This window comes from Lathamus discolor, chromosome 23 (assembly GCF_037157495.1).
Source record: "Lathamus discolor isolate bLatDis1 chromosome 23, bLatDis1.hap1, whole genome shotgun sequence".
NCBI classification, from domain to species: domain Eukaryota; kingdom Metazoa; phylum Chordata; class Aves; order Psittaciformes; family Psittacidae; genus Lathamus; species Lathamus discolor.
The window spans coordinates 2,215,937-2,236,006 of NC_088906.1; positions in this window are offsets into that span (position 1 = coordinate 2,215,937).

Here is a 20,070-nt window from a genome sequence, read left to right on the forward strand (position 1 = left end):
CGCGATGGCGAGTAATGAACCCAGACCAGCTCCGCTTCCCAAAATGTGGAACTGCTTAAGAGAGTGGTACCCATAAATAAAAAATAGGAAGAGGGGAAGGAGCAATTAGAAATAAGAGCAGATGTGTGACCCTTCCTTAGGTTTTCATTTAATATTTATTTTCGCATACATATATATATGTATATAGTTTCCCCCCCAAATTAAAGCTCACAAGTACTCCTCTGCTTGCAGATCAAGGCTGGAGGACTCCGTCTCATCCTATTTGCAGCTTATATTTTAAATTACGGACGGAAGAGGGAAAATTGATCAATATCAAATAACATTGACTTAGAAATTCCTCTTTCTCAGCCTCCAGCCGGCTCTAGGCTTGCAGATTGCTCCGGGAAAAGGAAGGGTTTATATGGATATTTCTGCAGGGAGCGGTTCCTTCTCCCTCTACCAGCGGGTTCCGAGAAAAAACCTTGATTTTTCTTCTTCTGAAGACATGGATGGCTCTGCCTTTTCCCCCTTCCCTTCCTCTGCCATCTTGAAGACGGACCCTGGAAGGAATTCAATGTATTTTTGTCTATCTTTTTCCTCCTCCTGGAAAGGAAGAGAGAAACAGATTCATCCCTGAGTCTGTGGGAATAACTCAAACAATTGGATCTATCCTTGCGATATCCAGATCTGTTCTTTGCAAAACTGGGAGTTGTTTCTCATTCCCTTCTCTCCAGCGCTTTAACTGCTGTGGTTTAAGGCAGTTTTCGACCTTATCTCCTTTAAAATAGCTGTTTTCTTCTTTAAATTAGCCGTTTTCTTTGTTAATTAGCTTTTTTCTTTACTGCCCCTCTCCCACTTAAAGAGAAAACCCGGACATTTAGGGCTGAACACAGTTTTGCAGGTGAACGCGTGTTTGCAGTCGGAGATCTTGAGGTGGTCAATAGATCGCCTTTATAAAAACCTAATTTGACTGCTAGATATTCAAAGTAAAAGCTCCAAAAGCAGGATTTGTGCCCCAAACGGGTGAAGGTAGCTGTTACCCTGAAGCTGCGGATGCGTTTGTGGCCAAATGCATTCGTGCTCACATCTAAGGGAGCTCAAAGTCAAGCCAGGCCAGGGAAACCTCACCCAAAATAAAATTGATCCGCTGGCGAATTTTATCATAAAACATATATTTATCATCCTCATATTCTGGAGGAAAAACACCCAATAAATAAATGGGATGGAGGAGAGAAAGAAAAAGGCAAATCCTTAATTTCGGTTAGGGCTAGACAGAAATAATTCACCCCAAATCTGCGGCACATGGGTATTTTTCCTTTCCTCTTTTAATTTTCCCTTTCTCCCCTCTTTGTTTCCCCTTTTCTCCCCTCATTGTTCCCCGAAAGATTTAGAAATTCCCCCCTCGCTACGCCATTTTCTGCAGGAAAAAGACCACGTATTTATGGTTCTTCCCACCTCCAGACTTCTTCCATACAAAGGGAAAATGGCTAAGGTGGGAATTTTATTGAAGGAAAATCGGCTCCAGCCGCTGTCAGTGCCTCTAAACCAGGATGAGCCCGCACAGAAAAATCTCTCCCTAGATTTATGAAAAGTGGCTTTTCCATTATATATATATATATTTTTGGAGGGGGTGGGGAAGAAAGGGGGATAAAGGAGGAGAATTGTAGCTTTGGAGCCCTCAGGGAAATTAGAGCCCGTGGTATGAGAACGTCTGACATCAACATGCAATTTTCCCACTGGAGTCCCAATTTAGTGAAGAAATATTCCACTAAATCTCATATTCTTGCAGAGGAATCCAAGGAAAGCTTTCCCAGGCTTTGTTCAAAATGTGCTTTGGATAAATAAAAGCCAAAGCCGACTTCTTTTCCCAAACTTCGCGTGCCTTTCTTTTTTTTTCTGAGAGAGAGAAAAATAAATCCTAACATCCCTGCTTCAGTTCATTGCTGAATTAATACAACCGCGGAGGCTGTGGCCAAGCCTTAGCAGCATTCTTACAAAAGCAATGCCTGGAACAGAGCAGGAAAAGAAGATTAAATACAGGCTAGATGCCTTGTACCCCAAAACGACGCAAAAAACCACCCCAAAAAGGGACAAAAAGTGGGGGGGGAGAGAGGTTGCAGAAGTTGTATTTATCTCATTCCTTGGGTTTATCACTAATTCTTCACCCTCCTCTTGCAGTGGAGATGTTTATGTAGGGAATAAAAGAAAGATAGGATAAGTCATGATAAGGTAGGATATGGTAAGGTGATCAGATAATAAAATAATAAAATAAAATTAATTACAATAAAATAAAATAAAATAAAACTTCCCCTTCTTAACCTTTAATTTAAATGCTTTCAAAGAGAGAGGGAGCGAGGTGGAACGATGCATCAAGGACGGAAACACAAGATCGGATTTCTGCCCACCTCGCCCCCCTCCGCGGTCTGGATCAAACTGTCGCGGGTGGTGTCAGGCGGGGAATTGAGCCTGACCCGAGACGATCCGGCTTTTCTCCTTCCTAACCTGTCAGATTCTTGCAACCTGCTTGGAGTGGATCCACCCTCAGGCTTTTTTCAACCTTTTCCTTGTTTGTGTTTTAGCTGCTTTAGAATCACGGAATGGTTTGAGTTGGAAAGGACCTTTAAGATCGTCCAGTCCCAACTCCCTACTATAGGCAGGGATACCATCAGGAAGGAGCTGCCAGCCTAGCACCGCCATCACTCCCCAGCTTAGGAGAGGGGAAAGATGCTACTAAATCTTGAAGATCGTCTTTGTGCTTTTTGCTTTGCCTTCCCTGCATTTTGCAATGCAGAAAGGGGGGAAAATGAAACATATAGATATAGAATCCGGCCCCACGCAAGGCCAGGGGTGGTTTTACGAAGCCAAACCTCGCTGCCTCCATCCCGCGGCTTTATTACTGTGTTTTATCCCTTTCCACGCAAAAACCCACCCGCGTTAAAGTGGAGAAAAAAAGGACAAGGATAAATCCCTCTTGGTCCCACTCATCCGCCCCATCACCCCAGGGGTGACAACGCAGCGTCCAAAATCCCTTTCCTCCCATCCCGCCGGCCCTTAACACTGCGGCACGACATTTTGAGTCAAATAAAGGCTTTTCCCCCACCACTCTTTCTGGTTTTTACAGCCACTGCGGAATGTCCCAGCTCTTGGCAATTCCCCACCGTTAATTATTGTTATTATTTCCACGCTGGTCCGGTGCAATAGGTACTTCTTGACTCAGCGATTCAGAGACAGACAAATAAAATATCTGCCTCAGTTTAGGGCCCCTGTCTGGTCGGAAGTCCAAGTTCAATTCCAAGTTAAAACAGGAGGTCGCCTGAAGCGTTGACAAAAGAAAAGGGGGCCATTTGGTCGGGCTGGTGTCAACAAAGTGGTATCTGGAGAGGGTAATTACTGCCTTTCTCTCATCATTTTTGCCTGCATATTCTCAGGGAGAGAAAAAGGGAGAGGAGAAGGGGACACTCAGGTGCTTTGCAGCCCTTTGTGCTTGGGCGAAGCTTTATTTCCCCTTTAAATGTAATTTTAGGTCTTTATTTGTAAGTGCTCTGAAATACGGAGGCTTATTTTAAAATACAGGGGCTTTTTTTACTCTGATTTTTTTTTTTCTTGCCGTAGGATTACGACCATCCGGGGTCCTTTTCTCCCCCATCTCCTGGTCCCGAATTAACTCAAGATGCGTCTGGAAGGTCGGAGACTAACACCAGGCCAGTGTAAGAAACCTTCTTTCTCTCGCCAAATCCCCTTCAGAACCAGCTGTATGAGAGCTGTGTGTTTTAGACTGTTCCTCCCCTTCTCTCACCCAAACTATTTGCTTCTTGGTCCACTTCATGGCCAAATATTTCATTCCTTGGAGCTGCTGGGAGGGATTGAGGGGAAAGAGAGGGGGCTCTTTGCCAAGCTTTTTTCACATTTTGAATAGTAGAACACTGAAGAGTTTCATTTCCATAGGTAGAAGCTGAATTTGCATGATCTGTAATTGCCAAACTGGGCTTCAGAGTGTGTTAAATAGAGAACTAGAAATAGTAAATTAGGCACAAGCGATGCCAACACGTTCACACTGAGGGTGAAAAAAGGATGCAATTCCATTTCCAAACAGCATCATGACGGGAGAAGGGTAACTCTCTATGGGAAACCTGGGATTTATTAGGCATTAGCTAGGGAAAATATGTATGCAATAAGCAAAGAAGCAAGAAAACGGAAAAACAACCCCAAAACAGACGGATGTTTGTCTTCGAAAAACGTTTTTTGGTAAATGGAGAGATCCCAGCCTGTTCCCAAAATTATTTGCTGGGCTGAATTTTCAAGAAGAAATGCTTAGGGAAGTAGAGTGATACGTGACTCTACCTTGGGAGGAACTGAAATCGCTGGTTTCCCCCCCAAAACGTGTGCGGGTGGTGTGTGGGATGGGCAGGCTCTTGATCAGCCTGGATGGGAATAACTCCGATATTCACCCAGGAGTGGGACTGTGCCTTCACCTCAGGTATGGCTATTTATCCTCCATGGCGATCAGTAACACTGATTTCATTATCATATAGTCTATTCTAACTGCCAAGAACCTGATGAGATTCCTCTTTCAAGAGCTTAAACTCCAAATATGGATTTTGGGGTTAAAGTCGGGCTTAAAAAGCTGCTGCCTTTCCACACCTCTCCTGTAATTGCTCCAAGAGCACCCACAGCATCAGTAAAAGTTTGGCACATACTTTTAGATTCAGCACCCAGCTAAAAAAGGGGGTAAAAAAAGGGGATTTTTGACCTTTACTGGAAAATAAAGTAATTTTTCTCCCTGTCCTCCAAGGCTTGCTCAGGCTCCGACGCACCACGAGTGACCTGCACAACTCCTATGTGTTTAACCCCTCCTGAAACACGTGGAAAAAGCCCATGAGGAGGTTTTTTTCCCCCCTTCTCCCTGAGGATGTACCTTTGCAACCGAAAAACGTGAAATATCGGTGTTTTGTATTGTCACGCTAGGGATTTTAGGCATTAAATGGCAAGTGCATAGAGCAAAGGCTTCCTAGGGAACAGCTACAGAGGAGCAAGGGAGGAAGAAGGTGGGGGCTGGAGAGGGATGGGAAGGGGGGATTGTGTTTGCTGAGCTGGAAATTCAAGTTGAATAGGAGAAAGCTGAAATTTTGCTCCTGTGGACCTCTGAGTGCTGCGGAATACGGAGGTTTACCTGAAAAATAGAACTATGGAAAATCTAAGTTTTCTTTCCTATATGGTATGGGTTGGCGTGAGGATTCATCCCACTCTGAGGGCTGGTGGGGGCAAAAAGAACCAAAATATGGTTGATTTTGTCTTTTATATTCATTTTGGGAGTTGGCGTTTAGGTGTAGCCCCGTTTACCTGATTCAGTGCCATTTTGGCATGGGCAAAGGCGGTGTTGGGGTGATGGGGTGATGTTGGATGGTGTTGGGCTGATGTTGGATAGTGTCACCAGTTCCCCCCCGGGTCCCCTCAACCCTCCCCAGTCCCCGCTTCTAGACACAAGTTGGGCCCAAGGAGGGACAAGGACTCAGGTGAGTGCCCCCCCACGGGACAGGATGATCCTGGGGGATCCTCTCCCTCCATCCCCATTTTCCCCACTCCACGAAGCTGCAGCGTGCTTTGGAGGCAGGAGAAGAGCGGCAGCATCCCAGCCTTGCTTGTGATGAACTCCCAAAATGAACTCAAAATGGGTATAAAAAATCAAATCTAATTGATTTAGTGTGTGGCAGAAGGGTGCTGCATAGGTGGGAGCCCAGCAGAGCATGGGCGATGCATCTCTCCCTTCTTCCCTCCTTCCACTTATCTACCTATCCATGTACCCACCTATCCATCCAATTACTGTATATCCTGTATCCATTCTATACTATGCATACCCCTTAAGAACTTCCCTCACAACCTTTGCCTCCAGTCCATCTTCCCTCCCGTGGTTATATCTGTTCCTACATGTCTATCCCTAAAATAAGCTTCCCAGTGCTGCCTGGGAAGATGCTGAAGCCCCCGGAGATGCCTCATCTTTTATTTGCCTTCCAGTTTATCCGACATTATGCCTTTTGCTAAAAACAAAGCCCAAACCAACCAACATTCTCCCTAACCAGTTATTTATCAAATCTTTCTGCAAAACACTTGCAGACATCCCGGGTCCTGCTTTTTATTTCCCCTCCCCACAGCTCGCTTTGAAAGCCCGCTGGCAGGTTGCGTCTTTCCAAGGAGCACTATTTAATTATGCCCTTAAATTAATGACTCGCACGGAGACATTTGGACTGCTCAACTCTTTCAGGACACTTTTTATCCCCTGTTCAGCTTTGCACATCAAGTGGAGAGCCAAAGCATTCCCAACCCGCTCCTAAGGCTTTCATTCTGCAGCTAAAGCACTCCCAAATATTTAGCAGGTGAGGAATTAGAGGAAGAGACATGGGGAATTTAACTGAGGTTTCAGCAAGGCTACAGGGAGGTGGAAACTGGAGACAGCTCTTGGGAGTGTGTTGGCGACGGGAAAGCGGTTGGGTGGCTTCTGCAGTGATTACCCCATGTTATATTAACCTTACGTAATATCATATTATTATATGTAAATGCATCTTGTGAGCTGGAGACCTCCTAGAGCTATTCACGAATAAAAACCAACAAAAAAACCCCTGTAGGATTTCTGTTGGGGACGAGCCTCTTCTCTCTTCTCCGTTCATTTTGCACGACCTCTGGAAGCAGAACCTGAAGATCTGAGAGTGAAACAATGGGCGTTTGGAGAAATCCAGGGTACATAAAGGGGTTTATCTCTGCACATCAATAGATTCGCTATCTAAAATAAAAAGAGAGAACCTGTTCTTGGGTGTTCAAATCAAAAGTGCGCATAAATTGCACGGAAGGAAGTGATTTTCCAGGGATGTCGTCCCCTTAAATTAATTCTTTTGTCTCTTTCCTCTCGTTCCTTGAGAAGAAATAGTGAAAAATAACGGGGGAAAAATGTATGTGTGTGTATATGTTTAAATAACGGACCAGAAGCATTTCCCTTGGTATTTTGCGAAGCTCTTTCAAAGCTTCTTTCTCTCCTTGCAGCCAAGTCGGGCCGTGGAGGGTGAATTCCCAGCCGGGTCCCTTCTGCACATTTCGGTTGTGGTTTCTTTTCCCAAATGGGTCATTTTTCGAGCTGCTCGTGGGATTTATTCCCCACCGAACTGCTCCTGCAGCAGCCCTGGTCGCATTCCTGCCTGCCAAATACATAAGCACCGGTTACCGGCCTTTATCGCTCTTGACGGCTTCAAATATTCACAGGTAAAATTCCTTTTTCTACATAATTTCCCTCCCGAATTACTCCTAAATATTTCCACGTTATTTTCCCAGCCGCGCTTTGAGGTTACTGCAAACCCCCGTCTTTGCTCCTTCTTGCACAGGGGTTTTTACTCATGCAAAGGCTCCAAGGATGTGCCAAGCACCTGGGAAAAACGATAGGATTTGGGGAAGATTTGAGGTTTTCCATGGAGAAAAAAACCTCGCAGTTCTGGAGAGCGGGAGGATTTAAATGCCAACAAGGTGGTTAATAATAATAGTAATAAAAGCAAGTAAGTTTAAAGCCGCCGGTTTATGCCACGAGTGCTGGTTTAGGAGGGTAAATACACGAGTTTCTTTTTCGCCCGAACTACTCTTTACAGCCGGGCTGGATTAAGGTAGGAAAACTGCGGGGTAAAGGTGTTTTCTTCGCACAAGTCCCCATTTCACGGTGTCGGGAGCTTCCCAAGGACTGGGACGATATAGAAAACTGCCTTGCTTTTGCTGGCCCATGAACACCCCACGCTGGCCATAGCCCTGGCGCTTTGCAGCCACACTTTACCCCACCGCAAAGCCGACGGGAGAGAGACAGGAGGGGAATTCGTGGCCCTAAGAAGTTAAAAGCTGCGAATTCGGCACCTTTGCCCAGAAAAAGAAGCTGAAAGAGTCCTGAGCAGGGCTGAGGTTGGCGACTCCGGTTTTAGCTCTCGGAGCCCAGTGGAATGTGGGGATGGGATGCTCTCGGCTCTACCCTAGGGTGCTCCTGGCCTCTCGATGGGCAGAGACCACTCAGCAGAGGCTGTTTACTCACTAAATACCCCCTCAGAAATACCTATATCCTGCATCTCTCGTGTATTTGATGGAGAGCAAGCACCGAGGTGACCCTGAGTCCTCTTCATTCCGCGGCAGGAGTAATTTTCATGAAGGGGAAGTTAAGCAATTTAAAGCTGATTTGTTCCTCTTTTCCTGCTCCTCTATATGCAGCCAGAGATTTGAGGATAAAAGAATCTGTGCCTAGACAGATGAGTATGTCTGTATTTACGGCTATGCCTGTGGTTATGTGTATTATATACAGGCATATTTGCATGCAGATATGGATAAATGGTTGGGGGAATTTAATTAAGAACGTAGTTGGCTGCACTAGGTTAACTGGAGCAGCGCTGGGGCTTTGGGGGATATTTGAGTCGGCTTTTTAGGTGAATTTGGGAGTTCTGATGCAGGTTCTGGGGCGGGGGGGAGAGGCCACTGAAGGTGATAAGTGCGGCGATTTGCAACTGCTGCGGTTCATTTCTGCCTCTTTGGGGAAGAAAAAGGAAGAGGGAGAGAGGGAAAAGGAGAAATAGGAGAATGAGGGAGCAAATGGCAGAAAGGAAAACTTCGATTTTAATGTATCTTCCCCCCCCCCCTTTTTTTTTTTTAAGGCAACTTCAATCACACAAAGCCAAGAGAAACAAGAGGAAAAAATTCACTGGCAAAACTCCAACTTCAGATAATTACAACTGTTCTTCTCTTCCCAGCGGCGGCTGCTTTTGGCATTCCTTGTTCTTTGCTTCCTAGCGGCACATTTTACCATTTGCCCATATTGAGCCAAATTTTGTCCGGGGATCTGCAGAGTAAACCAGAAAGTCCTGGGGCTGGGGAGGGTCGTTACGGAGCCAAGGGGAAGGTACTTGATGCATCCCGTGTGTTAAGCCCTAGAGCCACAAACCCGATCCTCCGCTGTGGGCACCTTGTGCCTCCATGAAACATGTCCTGCGCTTGGAAACCTCTTCCAGCTCCCACATTTTTGGTCTTTTCCGTCTGGATGGGGATTAGTAGGAACTTCAAGGTCTCTTGTTGCTGCACCCCCTTCCCCTTCCCCCCGCCCTGTCTCCTTCATCTGGGTTTCTCCCCCCTCATGGGTTAGCTGTAGGCTTCAGAGTTAATAGTCCCCCGAGAGAGTTCTTTGCTCTTCTTTTCCTGCCCCAATCCCATATCTGGCACAGATGCCCTTCTTCGCCCATTTTAGGCCCAAATTTGCTAAAGTCTCAGCATTCCATCCAGACCCATTGAGACAATGAAGCTGTCCCTACCATCCCTCGTGGGGGACAACAGGATCCCCAGGCAACGGAGAAGAGCCAGCAGCCACCATGGTCAAAGCAACAAAGGTCCCCTCCTGCCCCCCAGGGGAACAATGTGGACATCTCCACCCTCCCAAAAACAATAGGAGCAGCCTGTAGCCAGGGCCTGGCCACATCTGGCCTCTTTCATGTCAGGGTCATGCATCCCTGTGGAATTCGGGGTACGGGTTCATCACAGTTGATCTACCAGGATGCAGGGACCTTCTCAGTCCTCCCTTATATTGTCCCCTTGGCCACCTTCCGTGTTTTGAGTCTTCTCAAGTTCAAGACCATATTCTGCCTGTTTCATTTTTGTTGCTCCATTTTCTCTGGGACACCAGAATGGAGAGATCACCACCAAAAAATTGGCTCCAGTCCATCCAGCTGTATCTACCTGTGCATTTCCTCTCTCCCCTTCTGTCTGCTTTCACCAGGGATGAAATCCAGCTGACACCAGGACAGGAAAGGTGTCACCTCCAGGAATGGCTGGCCTTTGTCTCTTGTCCAAGGGGAGAGTCTGGAATGGTGTGATGACCAGGACACACACTCCAACACCTACCTGGTGCAGGACCATGATATAGAGTTGCATGGTGGCAACCTCCACTCCCAGTCCACACACACAGCCTGAACCAAAATCTGCTTTTTTTTAGCAGTCACCCCAACAGAAACATGTATCTCTTTGTCCATCTTCCCGTCTATCCATCCGTCTATCCATCCGTCTATCCATCCATCCATCCATCCATCCATCCATCCATCCATCCATCCATCCATCTTTCCTTCCTTCCTTCCTTCCTTCCCAACCCACGGGAGATCCATCCCGCTTCTGGTCTCTCCTTGCCTTGGGGTTTGAGGGGATACCTGAGAGCTGTCACTTGCGCACCCCAGGATTTGGGGGAGTCGGCAAGAGGCTGGGGAGGCAAAGCAGATCCTGCCGGCTCTGATTAAGTGTTAAGTAAGCATTTTGATGTGCTAATGGATTTGGGGGGGGGGGGGGGGGGGGAAAGGCGGGAGCGATGCTTTTGGATGTCTGGCGTCGATTTTGCGCTTTAATTAATGGAAAAGATGCTCCAGGCGATGCTTTTCAACCGACACTGAAACTCAGACACTCTGAAATGCCCAGGGAAATAAAAACAGTGACTGTCAGAGAATAATTACACTGGGCCGGGCAATCCCGGATGACTTGAGCAACAATTCTCCCTGTTCCCCCATCCTGCCTCTCCCCTTCAAGAAAAAAAAAAAAAAAAAAAGAAAAAGGAAAAAAACGAAAAAAACCCCAAAACCCCTTAAAACAACGATGTGTCTGGGCTTAAACTCGGGAAAATCCGCCTCCTGCTCAACCGGAGGTGATGAGTTAGAGGCAGGTACCACGATGCACCTTCCTTGATTCAGTTTATCCCAGTTTTCTCCATTTGGTTGCTGCGTTTTGATGTGGTTTGCTTTGGAGACTTCTTTTTCTCAGCAAAGGCCTAATTTTCTCCATGTTTCCTGCGCTTTTGGACTCCCGTTATTCCTCTCATACCCCGTTTTTCTGCATCTTCCCTCAAAGCATCCCCTAAAGCCGGAGAGCCCGGTGGGATCGCTCCCGTCACCTCCCCATGTCCATGTTTCTTCCCCTCCTTCTCTTTCTCCTTCTCCTTCCTCTTCTCCTCCTTCCCTTTCCTCCCCCTTTTTCCATCCTTTTGCGTGTATTTAATTCAAATCATTATTTTCCCGACCTGCAGCACAAAACGCGGAATGTCGTGCGGAATTAATGCTCCGAAAAAATACTCGTCCTGGGACCAGCGTTTGACGCTACTTCGGGCTCAAGAATTCCACAGAAATCAGTGAAAATAGGCAAAACCGTGAAACCATCACCCTCCGGTGTCCGACCACGAAGTGTCCTGAGTGGTTTTTTCCACCTGATGCTCTGTACAGGTCGTGTCGGTGGGTTTTATGTTGAAGAAATGTATTTCATTAAAGAAATTCATAAACCAGCTCAATGTCTTTCCCGGAGATACCAAGAAAAAAGCGAACGAGCCCTAAAATGTCCTTTTAAGTCAGGTTTCTCCTTTTTTCCTCCCAGGAAGCTTTTAGCTTCCAGATAAGTTACCTGATGGACAAAGATTGCAAATACTGAGGGGCAAATGCATCGAAAATAAGAAACTCCGCTTTAAAAAGAGATGAAATAGGTCCTGGAAAAGGTCCTCGAGGTTTAAAGTTGTGGTTTTCTGCAAGGACACAAAAAGCACCAACTCTTAAATAAAAACCGTTTGTTTCTTTTATTTACAGGGCATATTTATATATGCTCTTCCTTCGGGAATTTCAGTTTCAGATCCAGCCTTGGAACTATCTGCTCCTGAGTGCACACACGCCTTCCTACTCAGTCCATTTCTTTTATTCCTCATTTAAATACCTATTAATTTAGGAAAGCAAAGCACTGATTGAAAAAGTATTCGATCATTATCAGTCGCGAAACCGCAGCGCCGGGCTTTGAACTGGGAATAATTTATTTAAGGAAGGGAATCGTTTCTTCAGGCTTGATTTTCTTTTCCCTTCAAGGTTTTGCCTTTCACCTCCCCCGACGGGAGGCTGCTTTAAAATGCATCGGTGGGCTATTTTGGAAGGGAGAGGGAGTAGAATTATGGATCGACTCTGGGCTTTCCTAAGAGGAAAACATAATAATAGTAATAAAACAAAATAATACTACTAGTAAAAAGCCAGGAAAGCGGGCCTGCACGGGTGGTTAGGTGCCAGCTCGCTCCCGTGGGAATGGGGAGAGATTTCCATGATGGTTCGTGCATGTCTTAACTCGGAGCCTTCCCGGTGACCTATGACTAACGCGATGAGCGTTTCCAGGCTCAGCCGGGGATGCGGAGGATGGGGTTCTGCCCCCCGGCACCTGTAGCTCCGATCACACACCCCACCCCCCCTACCCCTGCACCCCCCCCAGCAGCATCCTGATTGGTTTTTTAGGAAAAACCCTAAAAAATCGCATTTTTGGGAGGATGGGAAACGCAGGGAGCGACGGCGGAAATAGCGTGTTGGTGGAGCTGCGCGGGCGCGTACGGGCGCTTCCTCCTACTCCCCCTTCCCATGCAGTGTTTGTACAGCCCCAATTCCCCCCTTTTTTCCCCCAAGCAACGCTCATCGCTCTGCCCTGCTGTCCCCGGTCCCTTTAAATGAAACCCGGGCACTTTTGGAAGCCACGCTGGGTTTGTCACCTCTGTGACACGCAGTTGTACCTGTAACTCTCTGTCGGGGTGTAGAGGTGATGTTTGGGTGCATCCCCTCTTACAGATCTGCAGTATCCCTTGGAGGTGGATGCATTCCACTCCCTGCCTATCTCTTTGTGCAACCACTGCGTTTCTGGTGCTTTTCCTCTCCTGATGTCCCCATAGCACTGTCCAAATGCATCATCTGTACCAACCTGGTGGAAAAAGCAGCTTGTGAAAAATGAGACTTTGTTTCCCTTCCTAGGTACATGAGACTTCAGTTGAGGTTCAAACCTCCAGCTCCAGAGATCGCTGGCACATACCTCAAACGCTGGGTAGGAAGCGAGGACCCAGAGGAGGACTATGTGCAGGAGGGGACACCAAACGGGTTTAAGACCAGGAGGTCTGTTGTACAAAATATGCGTTAGAAGAATGACTTCAAAGGTGTTGTGGAGTTTTGTTCGCTTCGGGAAACCCCTGTTTTCCTTCTTGACGATCAGGTTTGCTGGAAGTGGGAGCTGGGAAGGAGAAACATAGGGGAGAAGGGACTCCCTTTCCCACAGCAGGACGTGTGGGGCAAGAAATACTGCTTCTTCTGGAAGACCTGGTCTTCTGTGCAGCTTCTTAGGTGCCCACCTGTGGAGGCTTGTGGTTCCTGTGGGTCACCAGAAAGAAGGTCACTGGGAGAGAAGATAATCAGGGAGCAGTGTAAAGGTGATACAAGTAAACATGGAAATAAATGCACATGTCTATTGCCAATGAGTTGGGTTTCCACACAGGGGTCTCATCCCCAGATGATATTTTTTGGACAAATATTAATTTTTATGGAAACCATCGAATTCTTCCTCAGTGCAAAGTTGTTGGGTTTTTTCAGTCTTGGGTGCTCTTTACAGAACCAAGAGTCTCCAAAGAAAATTCTGAATAGAAATGAAATTAAAGGGAAGGTCCATTTAGGGGTGCCTGTCCATCCATCCATCCATCCATCCATCCATCCATCCATCCATCCATCCATCCATCCATCCATCTATCTATCCGTCCATCCATCCATCCATCCATCCATCCATCCATCCATCCATCCATCCATCCATCCATCCATCCCAATGTGCCCTGTGTGCAAATGTGGACCTTGGACATTCTCTTGCCACATGCGTGGTGAGAGAAAGGGGTCAGCAATGTCCTGGCCCTACAATAGCATTCTGTATCCTCTGGAATATGTTCCCTGTGTATTTCCAAGGTTGTATATCACATTTCCAGGGTATTCTGTCTGTCTTGTCTGTGAACTGAAGAATAAACCATTGCAAAACAGAGCAGATCCTTCCTCTTGCTCCCTGTGAGGAGTAGGAGGAGAAGGTCTGAAGGCATCCGAACCCAGCCAGGACCTCCTGGACATGCAACTGGCTTTGACCTTCTTGGTTTCCCCCTGCCTCCAAGGCACCATGCAAGGATTTAATTTACTTTCCAGTGCGGTTTCTTTGTTGGTTTTCCCTTACATCGTCCGGCAGCCGTTATGGACTCTTAACTATATTTATAAGAGGCCTTTTCCTCTCATTTTAGTTATGTATTTTGCTTTTCCTTTAGCTAGAGGGGGTGGTTCAATAAATAATGGTAATGAGGCTCCTGTAATTGCTTTTGGATGTGCCTGCAGATGAAATCTTGGATAAATTATTTCTTGGTGGGAAGATTTCACTTGACTTTTTGTTGTTGTTCTTTATTTCCCCTTTCTTCTTGCCCAGCTGCCAAAGAAAATTGGATTTCCTAAAAACCAGCTACAGCTTGGGGACTTTTGAGGGCTTTTTATGAAACAACAACTTTACAATTTACCACCTTGTAGGGTCGTTGGTTAGTTTTCTCCCCCATGTGCTTCCCTGTGCACGGAGAGATTTATTCTGCCTTACATGGCTCCCGCTCACAACAGCCCTGTATGAAAAATCGCTGCCCTTACGAGATGTTCGAGCTCATTCTTTGCCTCCTAAATTTGTCAGGCGTAAATTCAACCAAATAAAACATGTCAACAGGAAGAGAAATGACTCACGCTTCTATGAAATAGTCCTCTTGGTAGGAAAACGGTACTTTTACTGGGTTTAAAGAAAGTTCCCTCTTGACCCGGACTGGGGTTATGCTTAAAACTTGATGGCTGGAGGGGACTCCATAATATTAACTAAATATTGCAGTTAAGAGGGTAGGTTTTGGTTAAAAAAAGAGGAAAATAAGGCCGAAAAAGTGGGGTGCTGAGGTTGGAAACAGCAGAGAGAGGAAAGAGGGATGGAGGGATGCTTGATATGGGATGAAAATGCCCTGGGAGCTGTCGGAGAGGTTGGGCTGGATGGAAATGCGGAGGGTAATGGGATCGGTTGCTGTTATGTGAACTGATTAGCAAGAGCTAAAAAGGAAAAGCAACTCACTCACACACCCCCACGACTAAATATGCCTTTGGTTGTCCAGGCTGAAGAAACCTTCCCACTCCGCAGTGTCTCGCATGGTTAAAAATCTGTTTTCCAGTCAAACAACGGATTTTTCCCATGACTCGTTGCCTCTGGAAATATTCCTCTCCCAGACCTTTCTCCCCTCCCCCAAATCTGTGTTTTTTTCCCCTTCTCTTGGACATTTTTGTCTTATTTATTTCCACTGCTAGAACAAAACTTTCCGAGTCAGTAAGGAGAAAAATGGCAGCTAATGGCCAAGGGACTTCAAACCCAGGGATGCCGTTTCCAAAGGCTTGGAAAATCACTAGGGGAACAGTTTCAGAAGTGCCTGTTCATCTCAGCAACTTCAAAAGTGCCCAAACCAAGAAGGAATTAACCCTTTGGTCCCTAATTTGCTTAGACGTAAGGCAGAAAAAGGTCATCTCCCTTGTCTTCAATCCCATGGTGTTTTGGGGCATGAAATTTGGGCAGGATCTCTTGGAAACTGCTTGCTGGGGAGACTGGGGGCAGGTAGAAAATGGGAGGGATGTTTCTGGGGGCAAATCTCTCCTGCCTGCTTCACCCTGGCGTTTGCAACCAAAGTTGGCCAAAGGAGGGAGGGAAGGCTTTGTTGTAACAAAGAATATAGAATCATATAAAGGGCTTTGTTCTTTTGCTTTATAACCTTTCTTTCTAAATCTGAGGGGATGTGTATGACCCCTGTGCTCCAGTCCCATAGGAGCATTGTATTTCCCTCCACATGGCCAAGGTGCAAAGCTGCTTGGTCCAAAGGTGATCTAGGGAGAAACTACACCAAACCCCGTAGTGATGGGCAAGAGGAGGTCATTCCATGTCATCACCTTTCCCATTCTATCGCCTTTTCTCACTGAGTTTTGGCAGTGGTAAAAAGCCTGCCTCGATAAGTCCCAACTCGTCACAGGGGCTCCGATTTACACGAGCTGGGACGAGCAGTGATGAGAGCAGCTATAGAAATAAAAGGTAAATTCCCTTCCTAATCCCACGACTTAAAGTGGTTTATTCTTCAACACATACGTGGATCTTTTAGGTTAGTGCTAGAGCCAAAAGAAGGATTTCTCCTGCCTTTCTGAAGCCAACAGCTAACACTTGTGCACACACAGACATGCAAAACTACTTGCTTTCCCCTCCTGCACACCCAAACCCAAACGTGATCTCCCTTGCACGCATCCACGGTGCCTTTTAGATCTGCAGATATTATTCTGACCTCTGGATAATTCATGTATTAATTGCCATTAATGAAATGCCCAGCCGGCCTCATGCAAGGAGCAAAGTAAACCCAACCCGAGTGCTGGTGCGTTTGCCAGCTCCACCAGTGCTCACGCCTGGGATGGTGTTGGGCTGTGGAGCCAAACGAAGGGAGCTTTCATCAGAGCATCACTCTTGGGCCAGGGCTGAGCTGAGCCCTGGCGTGGCTGGAAGCTCCGACTGCCAAGAAAAAGTCTTCCTTGGGCCAAGAGTGTTGGTGGTGTAAGGCAAGCCTGGCTCCTTTGAAGTGTTTGGGGCAGAGCCAATTTACGCCCAGTTGGGTTTGGCCCATGGTTCATGTTTAGCAACAATATTTTCAAAAACAAACACTGGGGAGGGAACTCATGGGTATTTTTTCCTCCAGGGCATTCAATTTACTAGCATTAAAGGAAGTATTCCTCTTCCTTTCCTTTTCCTTTTCCTTTCCTTTCCTTTCCTTTCCTTTCCTTTCCTTTCCTTTCCTTTCCTTTCCTTTCCTTTCCTTTCCTTTCCTTTCCTTTCCTTTCCTTTCCTTTCCTTTCCTTTCCTTTCCTTTCCTTTCCTTTCCTTTCCTTTCCTTTCCTTTCCTTTTCCTTTCCCTTCTCTCCTCTCCTCTCCTTTCCTTCGCTTCTTCTCTCTGCTCTTCCCTCTTCCGTTTCCTTCTTTATTTTACATCCTCAAACTTGTGAATTGATTCTCCAGGCCCAGTTCCTGGCTCCTACAGGATTCCAGCGCTCAGTTTCCCAAGGCCTTCCCTGGCCCCAGCCCATATCAGTGGGAACTAGGTTCCTGGTTCTTGGAAATCTCAACAGCTGGATCACACCAGAGGTCACCGACCACCCTCAGTCCCCAGCTGGTTGGGATCTGATGGAGTTAATGCCCACTGAGTTGGAAGATCTCATGCAAACCTCGGGTTTGCTTGTAGGGAATAGGTTGTAAGCTCCCAAATCTCTGGAGCAGGCACAGCCTCGTGCACACTCCTGCTCCCTGAATCACAGCGCTCGGCTCTGGGGAGTGGGCCTTTACTCAGCGTTTGCAACCCTGTGATTCACAGAGGCTGATGGCCGCTCATACCCAAGCGCAGCAAATCCACCTCGAAACAACCTCTGCCAAGATGAGCCAGGCTCAGCTTTCTGTTTGCAAAGAGATTTTCTTTTGAAGTCTCTGGTGAGCTGAAAATAAGACAGAAGGATAGGGGGGAAGGAAAAGACACTGGAAAAGCCAACTTTGGCTTTGGGTTTCAGATGTATGGGCACCAAGGTGTTTCTATGTTTGGCTTCAGCATCTCTCAAAGGGTCAGACCGGATATACAGCCAAAGTGCCACCATCAAAGACAGCTTTGTTCTTGCCTGGAGATCCTGGGACCTGAGTAAAAACCATCACCAATGAAGTTGTCCCATCCAAGGAATCATGATTTCATCCTGGGATTTTGGAGCTTGGGTATCAAAGCATTGCACAGTCTGCTTCCTCCCAGCAAAATACGCATTACCTTGGCGTCATCACGATGGATTAGGGTGAGTGGAGTCAGCTGAGGGGATAGCAAAGAAAGCTCACCCCTTTATCCACCTGGAGAGGCAGGAGCTGCTAGGCCAGTCACACATGAACCAGTTCTACAGCGCTTCAAACCAGCCGCAGCACCTGATGACACCAGCCCAGCCAAGCTGAGGGTGTCTGGGATTTGGGACATCCTTGGCTTCATCATGTCTGAAGACACAGAAGGGCTGTGAAGTTGGGTAAATGAAGCCCTTCTTAATGATCACCTTCTCTTGGGTCCTGTGTTTGCCCTGTTCCTTGTACAGTGAGCCTGGATTTGAATCAGGTGTCTCAGCTCTCCCCTACAAGGTTTTGCCACCACAATGCTTTATACATTATCTTCTTATATCAATATCTTCTTCCCCTTCCAGAGCCAGGAGAAGGGCAGTAAATGGAATTTCTGGAAACTCAAGACCTTTGGGGAGGCAAAGCCAGTTCAATCTACCCCTGTCATCATGCTGGGATGAAACTCAGACCAGGGAGTTTTCTTATTGTGTGTTGATGACACCACCCTTTAACTCCATGACTAAGCTCTGGGGATGAGCCATACCCACTCTCACCTTGTTTCTTGCCAAAGCAGTGCACCTTGCTGCAGACACCAGAGATGAGGATCATTCCAAAGAGCACTACCTTATTCGTTATGTTATGCAAACCCCCAAATCAAGAATGAACCATTAACCTCTCTGATTGTTCAGGTCCCTCTTTAAGAATGTCCTCTGCTGTGTGTTTCTGTGGAACCTGCCTGCTTCAGCCCCTGCATCCATCTCTTCCCACATACGGGACAGACTGAGTTGCATTTGCTGGGTGGGAAGGTATAAGAATGGTTTATCCATGGATTTTCATTTGCTTTCCTTGCTTTGCTCTCCAAATGGCAAATCCAAGGAGTGGCAAGGATGTGCACCAACAGGAGAGGACCGTTCCTATTGAGCGGGACATGTTTCCTAGCATTGCTCCATCTTTTCACACAAATCCAGGTTGATTGCTACAACATCCCATCCCAGGAAAGGGCTGGGAGCCCTTCATCTTCTTGTTCTACCTCATCGGCTGTGTGCTCATTCCTGGCTCTGCCATCAACTCACTTGTGACCTTGGCTACATTATTTCCCCTCCCAGTGCTCTAATTTCTTATTCTATAAAATGGAGCTAACGGCTGTGATTTCCCTGGCAAAACACTTTGACAACCCCAGCTGAAAGACTTTCTAACAACGGGTGCGATGGTTTTATCACTGTCTGACAGGTAGATTTGGGGTTGCTGGGAATTACATGGCTCTGAAGCATTTACTGAGCTGTTTTTAAGCTCGTAAAAGCAAACCAAACCTGTGAATGAGCAGAGGACTCCTCACCTCAAGGCTCCCTTCCACCAGAGCCAAGTGGTTCTTATCCTGAAGTTACAGTCAATGAGGTGGGATGGGACCAAGTCACCCGGTTGGTTATCTTGGCACGAGCCGAAAGCCTTCCCCATGGAGATATATCTGAGCTGCTCTTCCAGCACTTGAGGTTCAATGTTCCCTGTGAGCAACAGGTTTTAACATCTCCCATTTTGTAACAGCCAGGGCTGTATTTCATCCCTCTTCCCCAGAGATTCTGCATTAGAAAAATTTATAAGCTTGGAGGATTGTACTCGAGGATGAGCTAATGGAGGCCAGGGGTGCCTCTTCTGGGAAATGCTTTGGTGGTCTGACAAAAGCTGGAAAAATATACCTATTTTTTCCAGTTACATCCATTCATCAAATTAAAGACACCAGCTGCCCCGGATTGGTTTTGGCAGTCCCTGGGCAAACAAACAGGAAGACCAACACGGAGCAGGCAACGTTGGGCATCCTGCAGAAATTGCATCTGAAATGGGAATAACTTTCCTCTGTACCTGTAACTCTTTCCATAAGGAAAGAGGAGGAAGAGAGAAGGGTCGAACCCACCAGCCGCATGGTCCGGAGGCAATGGAATTGGTTGTGGACGGGTTAAATATGGGATAAACTGCAGAAATAGGTGCCTAGCTGGCCCGCAGCTGGGATTGCCAACTCCAGGAGGGATTACCGGGTCAGGAGTGTGACTGTGGCTTTGCAGCTTCTCCAGCCTGGGCTGGTTTGACTGGGGTCAGCTTGACATGGAGCCAAGTGGGGAGAGAGTGGGCAGGCTCTGGCTGTTTAGCCTGAGTTCACCCGCTGCATCCTGTAATGCTTCACAGTGACCTTACGGGGCCAAGAAACCGGCCCAGATCCTTTCTGGAGAAGCCAAGCACTGGCTGCAGGAGATGATTCATCTATAGGCATCCTTCAGTGGTGGCAAAGCCTGATCCCACAGAAAACCCATCAGAAACAGGCTGCAAGTTCTTCCATTGACTCCAACAAGCCTCAAGCTCATC